General features: G+C 40.8%; 1 pseudogene; it reads right to left on the reverse strand.

The window, feature by feature from the left end:
- Nucleotides 1–4,636, reverse strand: LOC118793612 (annotated as a pseudogene).
- Nucleotides 4,637–7,493: the final 2,857 nt, after the last annotated feature.

Genomic DNA, 7,493 nt, shown 5'->3' on the forward strand with positions numbered 1-7,493 from the left:
CTAGCAGTGTGTGATCCCCACTGGAGAGATAATCAGTGGGGCAGCATTGCCTGTGCCATTGCTGATATAAGGGCTGAAAAATGGATAGAGCTTTTCAGTAAAGGTGTCATTGAAGGTGTAGATATGAGACCGGGCTTCCACATTGTAAAATGAGATCTGACCCCCCTCGTAATCCACATACACCCCCACCTTCTGGGGCTTCTCACTCATAGGGAGGGCGAAGGAGTGGTCGGCGCAACACTTGTACTCATTTCCGTTCCTCAGGCACATAGTCCAGTAGCCCTCGGCTGGGCTGGCCGTGATCTTCCCCTTCCTGCTGACGGACTCCCTGGCCACTCCCAAATCCCACTCCGTCTTCCTCCCGACCTGCACCTCCCAGTAGTGTCTTCCGGTGGAGAACCCCTCCTTTCCCAGGACGCAGACGCAGTCGTTGAACCTCTCCGGGCTGTCGGGAAGATCCTGCTCAGTGTCCCCGTCTCTCACCTGTTTCCCGTCCTCTGACAGGACCAGCCAGCGGTTTGCTGTACTTGGGTCCAGAGTCACATCAACTGCAGAGCAGAAAAAAAAAAAAAAAAAAAAAGCTAAAACACTGAATCAGTTCCAGTATCAGTGTAACTACAGCTGCAGGAATGTAAACAATGCATACCAGATGCATACCTGAATTCTGTTGTATCTGCCTCAGCTCTGTAAGGTGAAAAGCAAAGATATGGAACAAAATATAATAAACCATAGACAATACATTAAAATGACACAGGTGAAGTACATACACAAATCTGTTTTGAGATGACAGAACGAATAAAACAATGGAATTTTCCATGACGTAGATTTTTTTAAATGATACTGTGTTAACATTTACCGGTTTCGGACAACTTCCTCTTTAATTTCTCAATTTGCTCCTCTAGGTGAGAAACAGCTACCCTTATTGTTCCCACGCACAGTTCAGTGTGGACAGTGAGGTCAGACCAGTCCTTTGTGTGTGGAGGGGTGGACAGGGATGGAAAACTCTACAGCAGAAGAGAGGAGACAGCCATCAGTTTGGAGACCTCTGTGCTGTCATCTGTCCATGCAATCATGTTCACCAATGAGTAGAGGAATAGAGGTGCTCACTCACCTGCAGGAAGTGGATGCAGTCTTTGGTGTGTGAGAGCTGCTCCATCTCAGAGTTCCTCTTCTTCAGTTCAATGATTTCCTGATCTAGGGCTGCAATGAGCCTCTCTGCCTGGCTCTCTGCAGCTTTCTGCTTTTCTTCAATCGCCTCAATAAGCTCGGCTTGACTTCTGTTGATGTAACTCACCAGATCAAAGAAGACCTGCATGCTGTCTGCGATCTCTCTCTCTGCACTGCTCTGATGGGGAGATATAGCCAGAGGGAGATTACAGCAAGACATTTTCACATTTGAAAACATACCACCATTCAGGAATGCCAAATAACATGGTGCCGGAGCAGATACAATTGTATTGTAATATGTTATTAGTGGGAGATATATGTACATTTTATATTCAACCTGATGTAACCCAAAAACTAAACAGCAATCCAAAGTATGTCCAAATAATAAACCAAATCAGCACTCAGCACATATTCTGTAAATTAAATATGTTTTTTATTCAATTAACAAAAGTCAGGGAATGATCAGAAGAGAGAGAAATGCATATGTCCTGCTGGGGAGGAATTCTTTTCATACTTCTTAAACAAGGGCAATCTTCTCTAAGATTAAAATGAAGAGCTAAATAAACACCATCATTCTTTTACTTAGGTTTAAAGTAGACAACAAGTAATGTTCACTTAGTAAGAGATTAGTAATGTTCTTTCTTGTGGCTAATGTACATTCATATGTACTTGAATGAAGATGTAAATTCCCTGTAAGACTTAAACTGACACTCACTTTGCTGAGCTTTAGAGACTGTTTGATTTCCTCCACTTTCTTCTGTCTGTCTTGGATCATGTGCTGTATTTCCTCCTCAGATTTCCCCAGCTGAGTCTGATGGCAAACAATGGCAAACAATCAATCCAGTAGCCCTCACGGAGTCATTCAAACTCAATGATTGTCTTTGGACACACATAGTAATTTAGTGATAGTCTGTGCCCCAAACCAGACACACACTTACAATAAAGCATTGCACTGTGCATGTAATTAAGCTTAATCAAGATTGACGTAAACTCACCTTTAAGTCTTGGACTGCATCTTCCATGGAGACAATACTGTGTGCCCTGTGGTCTGTCTTAGAGCACAGCACGCAAACACACTCCTGGTCACTCTTGCAAAACAGCTCCAGGAGTCTCTCGTGCTTCTTGCACATCCTGTCTTCAAGGTCCCTCACAGGATCCACCAGCTTGTGCTTGGTGAACCTGGCGCTGTGCGACGTGATGTGCTCGTCGCAGTAAGAAGCCAGACACACCAGGCAGGACTTCACAGCTTTCAGTTTCAGCCCAGTGCAGACGTCACAGGCCACTTCTCCTGGCCCAGCGAAGCGCTGTTCCGAGCTGCTGTCTCTCGTTTTCTTGAATAACTCAGTAATTTCAGCAAAGCTCCTGTTGATGCAAAGCTTGGGCCTTTTCTCGAAAGTGTCCTTACACAGTGGACACTGACAATAGTCAGTGCTATCCCAGTATCCACCAATGCACGCCAAATGTATGCCCACACGGAGTGGAGACTGGGCTGGTAAAGATATCCAGACATATTGAACACTGGAACTGCACCTCAGACAGGACATTTCCACTTACACTCATATCTTAAAATAAAAAGACACAAACAAAAGTGCTTAGCAGACTTCCACTCTGTTATCGCGTGCAGACATCGTTTGGAACCTGTAAGTTCAGTCACATTTGCAAACATGCAAAGTCTTGACATTAATACTCTCAGATGAGTGTAATAGTCTAGAAAAAAAGCTTGTTGAAAACCACTCATTTTCAGCCATTGGTGAAAATACATTGATGTCACTCTATGGTCAAAATCTAGACAGTTGTCAGTCTATTTCTTAAACTGTCAGCAAAAAGAACCTCAACTAATTGTCCTGGTGTATTGTCTACTTCTGATACAAATGTGTTTTTAAACATTTCTTTAGAAACTTGCAAACTTGCATTGTCAGCTAACAGTGACACTACTTTCACTTCCTTCTGCCTGCACATATCAATTCATCACACATCAATACATCACACTGTGAAGGAACCTCTTGCCAGATTATCACAGTGCATTAATAGCCTATGAGAAAACCAGCCTTTCTGTGATCAACCACAGACCTCTGGATAACTGTTTCTATCCACACTGAGGACACAGTTGAAAATGATTGTGTGGTGTTTAAATGAATTTGTGGTACTAAAACGAATCATATTACCAACAGTTCTGTGTTAGAAGAGCTGTTTTTAAAAGATATGGTTTGCAATTTTTTTATTGCACATCCTAATAAGAGGGATATGGGAAGAACAGTGAGAAAAAAAATATATATGTGTGACAGCTACAATGGTAATCAAGCCCTCCTTAGGCTTATAGAATGTGTTTGGAGAAGTGTTTGGTTTTTATTTCCAAAGGCTCACACAGCACAACACATTGTTGTTAGCATTGCTGACATACTTGGAACTTACCTGGAACAGAGGAAGTGCACTTCAGATAAAAGTCTGACACCCAAACAATTTCTCTGAAAAAAAGGCAACAGAAAATTACTTAGAATATGTAATTACATGGAACATGTTTGTCATCACCCACATGAGCCAGCATTTGAAACCTGTAAGTTGCGTAACACTGGTACATGCCCCGTGCCTAGGTCCTTGTATTTAAACTCCTAAAAATTTGTATACAAAGCAGCAGGCAGCATGACCTTACAAACAACTGCACATGTGCACACAGGTACACCCACAGAAACAAACAGATCTTTGAATGCAAATCCCATACCTATTATTTTGTTTGCAGAGTTTCTTTGAACTCTATATGCTGATGTTCTGATATTTTTGTAGCAGATGAACAAACATAAGTTCATATGAACCAACAAATGTAAGGGAAAAGAGAAACCTATAATCAAGAAATGAATATACAGGCAAAGGAGTAACTTATGTGAATATGCTTTCACCAGTCAGCTATCTCACCAAAATTCCCAAATTATCAAACACAGATAAGAACAAACAACAGATGGACAGACAAGTAGACTGAAAATAATTATTCAGAACTAGTAGTGACACTCACAGTTAGCCCCCAGAATTTAGAAATACAGGGAACATGCCCAGCAGGGAAATAAGAGAAATAAGAGATGAGTAGCAATGGTCCAGGATTCTTAATTTCAAATAACCATTATGTAATTTGACACCCTTTCTTTCCTAGAAGGTAACATCTATCATTTTCAATTATTTATATAGCCGAATTATTATTGGGGAACTAGAGGAGTATCCCTCCTGGGATTCTAGCCCTCCAACCAGAGACGCTCCAGAATTCATTTCACCACCGACTTCGACCATCTGTGCCTATCCACTGGTCACCCACCTGTTCCCATATCAAGTTCCTGTGCTCATATTAAAAGAGGCTACACAGTTCCAGTTCTGTGTGCAAGCCACAGGTTAGAAAACATGAAAACATTTCATTACTCACCTGAGTCTCTGTATTGACTGTGCTCTCAGTCCACAAGCTGTACTCAGTCTGTTGTAGCAGCAAGTGTCAGCACAGTGGCAGAGCACCATGTGGAACACACCTTTACACTTCGCCAGGCTCTCCCGCCCTCACCGATGCTGCTGCGCTGTGTGCCCGCCTCCTCTGCTCTTAAAGGAACAGCATTACTTTATCTGTTGTGGCTGCGCTCTATCTCTGCCTCAGCTGTACATAACAATACTGTAGATAACAATACTGAACTGCATCTATACAATTGGTGGTTTGAGGGAATGGGAGCAGGATGGGACATACTGATAAACATTTATATTTAAAAAAAGGTGAATGAGAAATGATGTTATGGCTTGACTGTTGCAGTTTTTTTTTTTTTTGTCAGCTGCAAGCCTGATTTTCTTGTGCTGTGAAAATGTCTCTTCTTTCCAGAATTGCCATGACAACACATGTAAGAGCCGCCCTGAAGGTTGTAACAGGTCTTTAGTAAAAGCCCCGGAGGCAAGCACACATCACAGAAATAAAACACCTCTCTCTACCTCCAGGAGAGAAAGAGAGATCAGTAGTATCTAAAGTGTCTGAGTTTACCCCTTACCCCTCAGGGTCTGTCAATTAAAATGCATGTAAAGGCCAGTACAAAGAATAGCTGGCCTGGAAACAACTTCCTGATATATGTCATCTGGTCATAAACAGACATAGTTTGGAGCCATCCCTCCCTGGTTTTCATGTAGGGGGTACAGCATGCAAACCACAACATTCTTACAGAGGAATGCCTTAATTTGCATACTGCATTTGTACTTATCTCCATTGTTAAAAACCTTTAACTGCTCCACCAATCGAAGAGCAGGACGGCATTATTTAAAGACTGTTTGAGTGGCCTTGGGAATTATTACACATTGTAGCAGAACTAACATGAGCAGGAAATCCGATTCACTGCTATATACTTTTCCTGAGTGTTCTTTTAATGTATTTGTTTGTTTCTGTGCAGATTCAGACTGGGTCCGGGAAAGGACCAGAACCTGGTGTAGTGTGTCGTGTAACGTAAAGAAGCCCTGGAAAATTGCTTATCATGGCTCATCAGATTTTTTTTTTTTTTCTTTGAGTAGTATCTCTTCTCTGTTCTTGCTGATGACCACAATGTGACACAACAGTAGAGTAATGTTTAGGGGGATGTTATGTGGCAGCTGTTCAGGAAATGAATGCACTGGTAACAATACCCATTGTTAATTTGGTTGTGGAACTATATGATCTCCTGGTCATTGTAAAAGCATTCAACAAACCCCCATTATCTGCTTTTGCGTAGTATAAATGTCTAACATAAGACAATCATAATCTAGTTCTATGGCATATTGTAACCCTGGCCTTGAATGGAACCCTATGTGTCTAACATGGAGCCATCCCATTCAGGTCTTAGATGGTATCTCAAACCACATAAAATAAGGCAATCCTTTCCCAGCCTTTGAGGGTAGTCAAACTGCCTAATATGATTTCATCCTCCCCTAGTGACTTTGAAAGTGTCATAAGCTGAATGACAAGCATCATGTGTTCTCAGCCATTAATGTCCGTTATGCTTTGGCTCTTGAGTACTCCAATTAAGTCAACTGATGTTCCACTGTTGCACTTCTTCCATTTGACCATTAGATGGAGTCTGTAAACAGTGTTTATTCTTCAGTATTTGCATTTCTTTCATCAACCAGGATCACTTGCTTAAAGACTTTTCCTACCATATTACACACGTATGCTCATTTGCTTTGGACTGCAAGAGAGCGCTAATCATACAATGATACCCAGCCAATCCAAGTGGTACCCTGTATGTTTGACCAAAGCCCAGTATATTCTTGCAATACACAACTATATACTACTAAAATAACAAATCAATTAAAAATGAATATGCATCATTTAGCAATGTAAATCCACTAATAATGATAAATGTGTTTTGTTGCTGCTGACGAGACACCGAGCAGCTTTTTTCTGTTTCATTGTATGGAAGAATACCACTGTACAGACATGTTAGTTAACTATGAGTCTGACCATTAGGTGGTGTTATTCTCATAGTGTGTGAACAGAGCCAGAGAGTAGGAGAACAAGATATGGACACAGAAGGGCATTAACCTACAGTATTCATAATCAAACGTTCTGTTGTGAAGTATTCAAAACATTTTCACTTTCACCCCCTGCCCTCTCATTTTAAATTTAACATGTTTCCCCTTAGCAGCTTAGTGCCATAATGGTGGTAACATCTAAAAAGACATTTCATTCACTCCAATTCTGAAAGAAATTTAAAAAGTAATAAATTAAATATTGTAACTGATCCAACTACTAAGAACGTTTAATAACATTGATCAACTATCAGTCACTAACATACGGAGAGAAGGCTGCTCATAAAATATAAACATATAAATTTGATATAATTAGAATTACTTGTATAAATAAATATATTAATATTATGCACAACGTTTCATACTAAATTGAATTTTGATCTTTTTGCATGTTGCTCCCCTTGGATAAATTATAGTTTAAATCGATTTCACAGTGTTTCTATCGGGCGAAAGAAACAAACTTGACAAATAAATAACTGAAATATGTTTAAGTCACTGATTAGGTTCCATGGTGTTTGACAATCAGTCATCGGGGGTATTGTAAATGTACAAAAAGCAATACTTGTTTGAGGGTCAGAACCATGTGCTTTCAGTGTCTGCCTTCCTAAAAGGCTATCCCAGCTTTTTTTTTCCCCTCCATGGCTCTCAGAGTACTATTTCAGGGTCACCTTGAGAACGTTGAAGCCCCTGGAATGCAAATGCTTCAACTTGTCAGGCTAAAGCTTCAGTTAATGAAACTATTGCCTGTAAACGATAATAAAAATGATATAATAATCTCCTCACTTAGCCATATAGCGGCGACAGCCCACAGACTA

Source organism: Megalops cyprinoides, chromosome 18 (assembly GCF_013368585.1).
Source record: "Megalops cyprinoides isolate fMegCyp1 chromosome 18, fMegCyp1.pri, whole genome shotgun sequence".
Taxonomy (NCBI): Eukaryota; Metazoa; Chordata; class Actinopteri; order Elopiformes; family Megalopidae; genus Megalops; species Megalops cyprinoides.